This window comes from Mustela putorius, unplaced genomic scaffold (genome assembly GCF_011764305.1).
Source record: "Mustela putorius furo isolate JIRA1106 unplaced genomic scaffold, ASM1176430v1.1 tig00003937_pilon_pilon_pilon, whole genome shotgun sequence".
Lineage (NCBI taxonomy): Eukaryota > Metazoa > Chordata > Mammalia > Carnivora > Mustelidae > Mustela > Mustela putorius.
The window spans coordinates 7,843,531-7,855,658 of NW_025422082.1; positions in this window are offsets into that span (position 1 = coordinate 7,843,531).

A 12,128-nucleotide genomic window follows, 5' to 3' on the forward strand; every position below is an offset into this window, starting at 1 on the left:
GTAGTCAGAGATACAGAAGGACACTACATCATTCTTTATTCACTTTATTTATATATTTAACAGCTCTAAATTATTTACTTCCTCCTTTGACAAAAAGTGAAAAATATAGGAGCACTGACTGACTCCGCTTTAGGAGAAAAGGGTTATATGTACAACACTACATCATTCTTAAAGGGACTATCCACCAAGACGATCTAACAATTGTAAATACCTATGCCCCCAATATGGGAAGAGCCAATTCCATAAGAAAACTGTTAATCAAATAAAGAGTCATATTGATATGAATACATTAATAGTAGGAGACCTTAACATGCCTCTCTCAGAAATAGATCATTGAATGAGAAAATCAATAAAGAAACAAGAGCATTGAATGACACATTGGACCAGATGGACCTCATAGATATATACAGAACATTCCACCCAAAAAGAACAGAATATTCATTCTTCACAAGTGCACATGGAACCTTCTCCAGAATAGACCACATACTGGGTCAAAAATCAAGACTCAAGGGATACCAAAAGACTGAGATTATTCCCTGCACATTCTCAGATCACAATGCTTTGAAACTGGAGCTCAATCACAAGGAAAAGTTCTGAAGGAACTCAAACACCTGGAAGCTAAAGACCACCTTGCTTGGATCAACCAAGAGATAAAAGAAGAACTGAAACAATTCATGGAAACCAATGAGAATGAAGACACTTCGATCCAAAACCTATGGGATACAGCAAAGGCGGTCCTAAGGGGAAAATACATAGCCATCCAAGCATCCCTCAAAAAAACTGAAAAATCCAGAACACACCAGCTGTCTCTATGCCTTAAAGAACTAGAGAATCAACAACAAATCAAACCAACTCCACACATAAGAAGGGAAATCATCAAGATTAGAGCTGAGATCAATGAGGTACAAACCAGAGATACATTAGAACATATCAGTGAAACTAGAAGCTGTTTTTTTGAAAGAATCAATAAGATCGATAAGCCATTGGCCACACTAATCCAAAAGAAAAGAGAGAAAGCTGAAATTCATAAAATTATGAATGAAAAGGAGAGATCACAACTAACACCAAGGAAGTAGAAACAATCATCAGAAGTTATTATCAATAGTTATATTGATATATATCAATATTATCAATAGTTATATGCCAATAAGTTAAGCAACCTAGATGAAATGGATGCATTCCTAGAAAACTATAAACTCCCAAAATTGAACCAGGAAGAAATTGACAACCTGAATAGACCAATATCTAGTAACTAGATTGAAGCGGTGATCAAAAACCTCCCAAGAGGGCGCCTGGGTGGCTCAGTGGGTTAAGCCGCTGCCTTCGGCTCAGGTCATGATCTCAGGGTCCTGGGATCGAGTTCCACATCAGGCTCTCTGCTCAGCAGGGAGCCTGCTTCCCTCTCTCTCTCTGCCTGCCTCTCTGCCTACTTGTGATCTCTGTCTGTCAAATAAATAAATAAAGTCTTTAAAAAAAAAAAAAAACCTCCCAAGAAAGAAGATGGGATTGGGAGGGAGACAAACCATAAGTGACTCTTAATCTCACAAAACAAACTGAGAGGGGGTTTGGGAGAAGGGGTTGGGATTATGGACATTGGGGTGGGTATGTGCTTTGGTGAGTGCTGTGAAGTGTGTAAACCTGGTGATTCACAGACCTGTACCCCTGGGGATAAAAATATATGTTTATAAAAAATAAAAAATTATTAAAAATAATAAAAAAAGAAGTAAAAACAAAACAAAACAAAACAAACAAACAAACAAAAAACCTCCCAAGAAACAAGAGCCCAGGAACTGATGGATTCCCTGGGGAATTCTACCAAACTTTCAAATCAGAAATAACTACCTATTCTCCTGAAGCTGTTTCAAAAAATTGAAGCAGAAGGAAAACTTCCAGACTCTTTCTATGAAGCCAGAATTAACCTGATCCCCAAACCAGGCAAAGACCCTACCAAAAAGGAGAATTTCAGACCAATATCACTGATGAATATGGATGCGAAGATTCTCAACAAGATCCTAGCCAACAGCATCCAACGGCACATAAAAAGATTATCCACCATGACCAGGTGGGATTCCTCCCTGGGCTACAAGGATGGTTCAACATTCGCAAATCAATCAATGTGATAGAACAAATTAATAAGAAGAGGGAAGAACCACATGGTCCTCTCAATTGATGCAGAAAAAGCATTTGACAAAATCCAGCATCCATTCCTGATTAAAACGCTTCAAAGTATAGGGATGGAGGGAACATTCCTGAACTTCTTCAAATCTCTCTATGAAAGACCCACAGCAAATATCATCCTCAATGGGGAAAAGCTGGCATCCTTCCCGTTGAGATCAGGAACACGACAAGGATGCCCACTCTCACCACTCTTGTTCAACATAGTATTAGAAGTCCTAGCAACAGCAATCAGACAACAAAGAGAAATAAGAGGTATCCAAATTGGTAATGAAGAAGTCAAACTCTCTCTCTTTGCAGATGATGATTCTTTATATGGAAAACCCAAAAGACTCTACCTCCAAACTACTAGAACTCATACAGCAATTCAGTGATGTGGCAGGTTACAAAGTCAATGTACAGAAATCAGTGGCTTTCTTATAAACTAATAATAAAAATACAGAAAGGAAAATTAGAGAATCGATTCCATTTACTATAGCACCAAGAACCATAATATACCTGAGAATAAACCTAACCAAAGAGGTAAAGGATCTGTACTCGAGGAGCTACAGAACACTCATGAAAGAAATTGAAGAAGACACAAAACGATGGAAGACCATTCCATGCTCTTGGATCAGAAAAATAAACATTGTTAAAATGTCTATACTGCCTAAACCAAAGACGGCAATAAGAGATGTAGAGGGATAATATATCATACTTAATGGGTCTATCCTACTAGATGATCTAACAATTTTAAATATCTATGCCCATCATGGGAGTAGCCAATTATATAAAGCAATTAATAACCAAAATAAAGAAATCTATACTTTTAATGCTTTCCAATCAAAATTCCACCGGTATTCTTCAAAGAGCTCGAGAAAATAATCCTAAAATTTGTATGGAATCAGAAGAGACCCTGAATCACTAAAGAAATGTTGAAAAACAAAAATAAAATGGGGGGCATCATGTTACCTGATTTCAAGCTTTACTACAAAGCTGTGATCACCAAGACAGCATGGTACTGGCATAAAAACAGACACATATACCAGTGGAGTAGAGTAGAGAGCCCAGATTTGGACCCTCAACTCTATGGTCAATTAATCTTTGACAAAACAGGAAAAAATATAGAGTGGAAAAAGAAAGTCTCTTCAATAAATGGTGCTAAGAAAACTGGGCAGCTATATGAAGAAGAATGAAACTCGACCATTCTCTTACACTGTACACAAAGATAAACTCAAAATGGATAAAAGACCTCAATGTGAGACAGGAATCCATCAGAATCCTATAGGAGAACATAGGCAGTAACCTCTTCGATATTAGCCACAGCAACTTCTTTCAAGATATGTCTCCAAAGGCAAAGGAAACAAAAGCGAAAATGAACTTTGGGGACTTCATCAAAATTAAAAGCATCTGCACAGCCAAGGAAACAGTCAAGAAAACAAAGAGGCAACCCACGGAATGGGAGAAGATATTTGCAAATGACAGTATAGACAAAAGGTTGATATCCAGGATCTATAATGAACTCCTCAAACTCAACACACACAAAGCAGACAATCATATCAAAAAATGGGCAGAAGATATGGACAGACACTTCTCCAATAAAGACATATAAATGGCTATCAGACACATGAAAAAATGTTCATCATCACTAGCCATCAGGGAGATTCAAATTAAAACTACATTGGATATCACCTTAACACCAGTTAGAATGGCCAAAATTAGCAAGACAGGAAACAACATGTGTTGGAGGGGATGTGGAGAAAGGGGATCCCTCTTATACTGTTGATGGGAATGCAAGTTGGTGCAGCCACTTTGGAGAACAGTGTGGAGATTCCTCAAAAAATTAAAAATAGAAATTCCCTAGGACCCTGCAATTGCACTGCTGTGTATTTACCCCAAAGATACAGATGTCGTGAAAAGAAGGGCCATCTATACTCCAATGTTAATAGCAGCAATGGCAACGGTCACCAAACTGTGGAATGAACCAAGATGCCCTTCAACAGACAAATGGATAAGGAAGATGTGGTCCATATACACTATGGAGTATTATGCCTCCATCCAAAAGGATGAATACCCAACTTTTATAGCAACACGGACAGGATTGGAAGAGATTATGCTGAGTGAAATAAGTCAAGCAGAGAGAGTCAATTATCATATGGTTTCACTTATTTGTGGAGCATAACAAATAGCATGGAGGACATGGGGAGATAGAGAGGAGAAGGGAGTTGGGGTTGGGGGAAATTGGAAGGGGAGGTGAACCATGAGAGACTATGGACTCTGAAAAACATTCTGAGGGTTTTGAAGGGGCTGGGGGTGGGAGGTCGGGGAACCAGGTGGTGGTTATTATAGAGGGCACAGATTGCATGGAGCTCTGGATGTGGTACAAAAACAATGAATACTGTTATGCTGAAAATAAATTAAAAAAATAAAAAACAAAAAACAAAGAAATTAAGAGTTGTAAATGTCTACAAATTGACAAATCCTTAAAGTAGACTAAGAAGAGAAAAAAGACTCAAGATCAGATATAAGAGAAATTACAGCTAATGCCACATAAATAAAAAAGATTGCAAGAGATGCCTAAGGCTAACTTTACCCCAACAAACTAGATAACCTAGAAGAAGTGGATATATTACCAGAAACATACAACATACAAAGACTAAATCATGAAGAAACTGAAAATATGAGCAAGAATTGAAATGGAGATTGAAAGGGTAATCACAAACTTCCAACAAACCCCAGAACTACATGGATAAAATGATGAATTCTACCAAACTTTCAAAAAATTCTACCAAAATTTTGAAATATTAAAGCAACTATTTTCTGGCTCTTGGAAAAAAAATCTAAAATGGAAACATCCCCAAACATCTTTTATGAGGTCAACATTAACCTGATATGAGAGCCAAAGAAAGAGACTATAAGGGAAATTATTTTCTTATTGGTTCATTGGTTCATTCATTCATTCTTGACAATATCTCTAATAAATGTAGTTGTGAATATCCTCAACAAAATACTGGCAAACCAAGTTCAACAGCCCTTAGAAGGATCATACACCATGACAAACTGGGATTTAGCTTAACAATGATTCAGCATAAATTAATGTGATATAACACATTAACAGAATAAAGGACAAAAATCACATGATTCTCTCAATAGATGCTGAAAAGACATTTGCAATACTCAACAACTTGTCATTATAAAAACTCTTTTCAACTATTTTTTATTTGTTTACTTGAGAGAGAGAAGGCAAGCAGGGGAAGAGGCAGGGGAGAAGGAGAGGCAGACTCCCTGCACAGTAGAGAGTCTTCTGACATGGTACTTGATCTCAGGACCCCAGGATCATTCAAAGCCAGACACTTAACTGACTGAGCCACCCAGGCACCCCATTATATATGTGGATCATTTGAGTGTATGTTTAGTTTTATAAGTTCTTTATATTTTTGGATATTAACCCTTTACTGAATTGTCATTTGCAAATATCTTCTGTCATTTGACAGATTATCTTTTAGTGTCATTGATTGTTTCCTTTGCTGTGTAGAAGCTTTTAATTAGGGTGTAGTCCAAATATTTTACTTTTGCTTTTATTTCCTTTGCCTCAGAAGACATATCTAGAAAAATGTTACAGCTGATGTCGTAGAAATTAAAACCTGTGCCCACTTCTAGGATCTTTCTGATTTCAGGTCTCATATTTAGGTCCTTAATCCATTTTGAGTTTATTTTTGTATATGGTGTAACAAAGTAGTTGCATGTAGATGTCCAGTTTTCCCAAAACCATTTGCTAAAGAAAATTATTCCTATTGCATATCTTTGCCTCTTTTGTCAAAGATTAATTGGCCTTAGCATCATGGGTTTGTTTCTGGGATTTCTATCCTGTTCCATTGATTTGTGTGTCTATTTTTGTGACAGTGACATACCATTTTGATTATTATAGCTTTTTAGTAGAACTTGAAATCTGGAACTTCCACAACACCAGAAATACAAATAATCTAATTAAAATGGGTAGAAGACATGAACAGAATATTTGTCCAAAGAAGAGAGACAAATGGCCAATAGACACATGAAAAGATGCTAAAAGTCACTCACCATCAGGGAAATGTAAGTCAAAACGACAATGAGGTATCACTTCACACCTGTCAGAATTGCTAAAATAAAAAACACAATAAACTGCAAATGTTGGTAAGGATGTGAAGCAAAAGGATCCCTCATGCACTGTTGTTGGCAATGCTAACTGGTGAAGCCACTCTGGAAAATAATGCAAAGATTTCTCAAAAAATTAAAAATAGAAGTACCATATGACCCTGTAATCATACTACTGGATATATACCCAAAGACTATGAAAGCATGAATTCAAAGGATATATGCATCCCTGTGTTTATTGCAACATTATTTGCAATAACTGAATTATGAAAGTAGAACAATTATCCATTGATGGATAACTGGGGAGCTGCATACACACACACACAGTGGAATATTACACTGTCATAAAAAAGAATGAAATCTTGCCATTTGCAACAAAATAGCTGGAAGTAGATTAGACTTTCAAGTAAAATAGATCAGTCAGAGAAAGACAACTACCATATGATTTCACTCATGTGGAATTTAAGTAACAAAACAAGGGAACAAAGGGGGAAAATAGAGACAAACCAAAAAAAAAAAAGACTCTTACCTAATAGAGAACAAACAGATCATTATTAGAGGAGATGCAGGGGTGGGTGGATGGAATAGGTGATGTGAATTAAGAGTACCTTTACCTTGATAAGCACTGAGTAATCTATAGAATTGTTGAACCACTATTTTGTACACTTAAAACTAATATGACACTGTATGTTAACTATGCCAGAATTTAAAACAAACAAACAAACAAACAAAAAGCCCTCCTAACAAAATGGGTTTAAGTGTGCCTCAAAATAATAGAGGCTGTATCTGATAAGCCCACAGCAAACATCACACTCAACATTGAAAAAAATGAAAGCTTTTCTTTTAAGATCAGGAGCACAGCAAGGATGCCCAATCTTGCTTCTTCTATTTGACAGAATACTGGAAGTCCTAATCAGAATAGTAAAGCAAGAAAAAAGTTTTATTTAAGAAATATTCAAATCAAGAGGAGCAAGATGGCAGAGGAGTAGGAGATGTAAATACCATCAGATTCCAGGAGTTCAGCTAGATAGTTATCAAACCATTCTGAACACCTACAAGCTCAACAGGAGATCAAAGAGAAGAAGAGCAGCAATTCTAGGAACAGAAAAGCAACCACTTTCTAGAAAGTAGGACGTGCAGAGAAGTGAATCTGAGGTGACATATGGGAAGATAGTCTGTGGAGGAGGCGCCTGCTCCTGCCAAGTGGTAGAGCAGCAGAGCACAATTGGAACTTTTAGAAGTCTGCTTCACTGAGGGACTTTGCTCCAGAGGCTAAGCAGGGGGTGGAACTCTTGCAGAGATAGTGTGGTCTCAGGACCCACGGGGTCACAAAAAGATTGGGGGTTCCTATTTGGCAGAGCTCCCAGGTATAGGAATGGGGAACCCAGCTGCAGAGACAGAGCAGAGCAGTGGGCTCTCAGTTTGGGTTACCTTAAACCATGATCCAAGGCACAGCCAGACCACTGCTTTTTGAGCATGAACCTCACACATGGCATATTTGGGGAGACCCCCTCCTTCCTCCTCAGGGAGGAGAAGCACAGGAGCAGACTACAGGAATTTGTGGGACTTGGAGACTCCAAACAGAGATAGAAATGCTGGGTTACAGTCTGGATGAGCATGGAGTGCAGCCAGAGACCAGGGAGATGGGAGTGATTGAATGCTTTACTTTGTGGGTGCACTGAGGAGTGGGGACCTGAGTTCTTGACTCTTAGGGGGCCAGAGATAGGGAGGCCACCAACTTCATTCCTATCCTCCAAAGTTGTATGGAAAACATTCAGAGAACAAAAGCTTCCAAGAGCAAAGCTAAGCAGATTACTTAGCCTGGCTCCTGGCAAGGGCAGTGCAATTCCCCCTTGGGCAAAGACATCTGAAAATCAGAGCAACAGGCCCCTCCCCCAAAAGATTAGCAAGAACATCCAGCCAAAACCAAATTCACCAATCAGTGAAAACTGCAGAAGTCCAGAGCTAGGGGAAAGCAATACATAGAATTCATGGCTTTTTTCCCATGATACTTTTGTCTTTCAAAGTTAAATTTTTTAATTTTATTTTTTATTCTACTTTTAAAATTTGTCCTCGTTCCTCTTTTTTTTTTTTTTAAGATTTTATTTATTTATTTGACAGAGAGAGAGATCACAAGCAGGCAGAGAGTCAGGCAGAGAGAAAGGGGGAAGCAGGCTCCCCGCCGAGCAGAGAGCCCGATGTGGGGCTCGATCCCAGAACCCTGAGATCATGACCTGAGCTGAAGGCAGTGGCTCAATCCACTGAGCCACCCAGGCGCTCCTCCTCTTTCCTCTTTTAATGTTTTTAAACTATCTCATCAATACGTTTTTTTAAAAAAATCTTTAAATTCTCATTGTTATAATCATATTTTATCCCTTCATTGTATTTAAACTTATTTTTTGTGTACATATAGGTTTTTCTTTCTTTAAAATTTTGGGATACAGTTTCTTCTAATAGATCAAAATATACCCTAAATCTAGTGCATGGCTTTGTTCTAGTCTCCAGCCTGATCACATTCTTAACCTCTTTTTTTTTTTTCTTTTTTCAACCAACTTCTTATCAATTCACTTTTTAGAAACTTTTTAAATTTTCATCTTTACAATCACATTCCATCCCTTCATCCCTTAATATCATATTCATCACTTATTTTTGTGTATATATATAAGTTTTTCTTTCTTTAAAATTTTGGAATGTAATTTCTTCTAACAGACCAAAATACACCCAAACTCAAGTGTTCACCAATCTAATATATAAATCTAATATATATATATTTCTCTTGTTTTTTTTTTGTCCTCCTTTCTTCTCCCCCCAGTTTTGGGTCCTTCTGATTTGGTTAATGTATATATTTCTGGGGTCATTGCTACCCTTTTAGTATTTTGTTCTCTCATTTATCTATTATCTGAATAGAATGACAAGGCAGAAAAACTCAAAAAAAAAAAAAAAAAGAACAAGAGGCAGTACTGATGGCTAAGGACCTAATCAATACAGACATTAGTAAGATGTCAGATCTCGAGTTCAGAATGATGATTATCAAGGTGCTAGCTGGGTTTAAAATAAAGATAATCCCTTTCTGGAGAAAAAGATCCCTTTCTAGAGAGATAAAAGAACTAAAATCTAACCAAGCTAACAATTTAAAAAAAGGTATTAATGAGATAAAATAAAAAATGGAGGATCTTACTGCAAGATAAATGAGGCAGAAGAATTAGTGATATAGAAGATCAAATGATGGAGAATAAAGAAGCTGAGAAAAAGAGAGATGAACAACTACTGGATCACAAGGGGAGAATTTGAGAGATAAGTGATACCATAAGATGAAACGATACTAGAATAATTAGGATCCCAGAAGAAGAAGAAAGAAGAAAGAGAGAGAGGTGCAGAAGGTATATTGGAAAAATATTATAGTAGAGAATTTCCCTAATTTGGCAAAGGGAACTAGCATCAAAATCCAGGAGTCACCAAGATCCCCCTCAAAATCAATAAAAATAGATATTACTTCTAAATATTTCTGTGATATATTTATCTAAAAGTCTCAGTGACAAAGAGAAAATCCTGAAAGCAGCTCAGGACAAGAGGTCTATAATATGCAAAGGCAGAAATGTTAGATTGGCAGCAGACCTATCCACAGAGACCTGGCAGGCCAGAAAGGACTGGCATGATATATCCAGAGCACTAAACGAGAAAAACATGCAGCCATTTGAGAGATAAGTGATACCATAGGCTGTCATTGGAAAAAAAAAAAAAAAAAAGAAGAAGAAGAAGTAAAAACCTTCTAGGACAAACCTTCTAGGACAAACAAAAATTAAAAGAATTTGCAAACAGCAAGCCAGCCATACAGGAAATATTGAAAGAGGTCCTCTAAGTGAAGAGAGAGCCTAAAAATAACAGACCAGAAAGGAACAGAGACAATACACAATAACAGTCACCTTACAGACAATACAATGGCACTAAATTCATGTTTTTCAATAGTTACTCTGAATGTAAATGGGTCAAATGTCCCAATCAAAAGACACAGGGTATTAGGATGGATTTAAAAAAAAAAAAAAAGAAAAAAAACAAAACAAAACAAAACAAGACAAAAAACAAAACAACAACAACAACAACAAAAACAAGACCCATTGATATGCTGTCTTCAAGAAACTTATTTTAGACCCAAAGACACTTCCAGATTCAAATTTAGGGCATAGAAAACATTTACCATGCTAATGCACATCAAAAGAAAGTTGGTGTGGCAACCCTTATATCAGATAAATTAGATTCTAAGACAACGACTGTAATAGGGGATGAGGAAGGACATTATATATCATGCTTAAAGGGTCTGTCCAACAAGAAGACTTAAAATTTTAAATATATATGCCCCTCACATGGGAGCAGCCAATTATGTAAACCAATTATTAACAAAATCAAAGAAACACATCAACAATAATACAATAATAGTAGGGGACTATTATTGTGTTAACAACCCCCTCATTGAAATAGATCATCTAAGCAAAAGATCAGAGAGGAAATAAAGGCTTTATATGACACACTGGACCAGATGGACATCAGAGATATATTTAGAACATTCTATCCCAAAGCAACAGAATACACATTCTTCTCTAGTGCACATGGAACATTCTCCAGAATAGATCACATCCTGGGTCACAAATCAGATCTCAACTGGTATCAAAAATATTGGGGTAATTCCCTGCATATTTTTGGACCAGACCAGAATGCTTTGAAACTAGAACTCAACCACAAGAGGATAGTTGGAAAGAATGCAAATCCGTGGAGGCTAAAGAGCATCCTACTAACAAATGAAAGGGTCGACCAGGAAATTAAGGAAGAATTTTTAAAAAAGAGAGAAATAAAGATCAGAGTAGACATCATTGAAATAGAAACCAAAAGAACAGTAGAACAAATCAATGAAACTAGAAGCTGGGTCTTTGAGAGAATTAATAAGATTGACAAAGCCCTGACCACACTTTTCAAAAAGAAAAAAGATCCAAATTAGTAGAATCATGATTGAAAGAGGAGATATCAGAACCAAAGCCAAAGAAATAAAATCAATCTTAAGAACATATTATGAGCAACTATACACCAGCAAATTTTAAAATCTGAAAGAAACGAATGCATTCCTAGAGACATATAAACTACTGAAACTGAAACTGAACCAGAAAGAGGCAGAAAACCTGAACAGACCTGTAACCAATAAGGAGACTGAAGCAGTCATCAAAAATCTCCCAACAAACAAGAGCCCAGGGCCAGAGAGCTTCCAAGGGGAATTCTACCAAACATTTAAAGAAAAATTGATACTTATACTCCTGAAACTGTCCCCAAAAATAAAAATGGATGGAAAACTTCCAAACTCATTTTATAAGGCATTACCTTGATCCCAAAACCAAAGACCCAATCAAAAAGGAGAATTATAGAACAATATCCTTTATGAACACAGATGGAAAAATTCTCACCAAAATACTAGCCAAAAGGATCCAACAGTACATTAAAAGGATTATTCTCCATGACCAAGTAGGCTTTATTCCTGGGCTGCAAGGTTGGTTCAATATCCTCAAACCAATCAATGTGATATAGTACATTAATAAGAAAGAACAAGAACCATATAATACTGTCAATAGATGCTGAAAAAGCATTTGACAAGTTACAGCATCCTTTCTTGATCAAAACTCTTCACAGTATAAGGATAGAGAATATATACCTCAATATATATCATCAAAGCTATCTATGAACAACCCACAGCAGATATCATTCTCAACGGGGGAAAACTGAGAGCTTTCACTTAGGGTCAGGAACATGGCAGGGATATCCACTATCACCACTGCTATTCAGCATAGTACTAGAAGTCC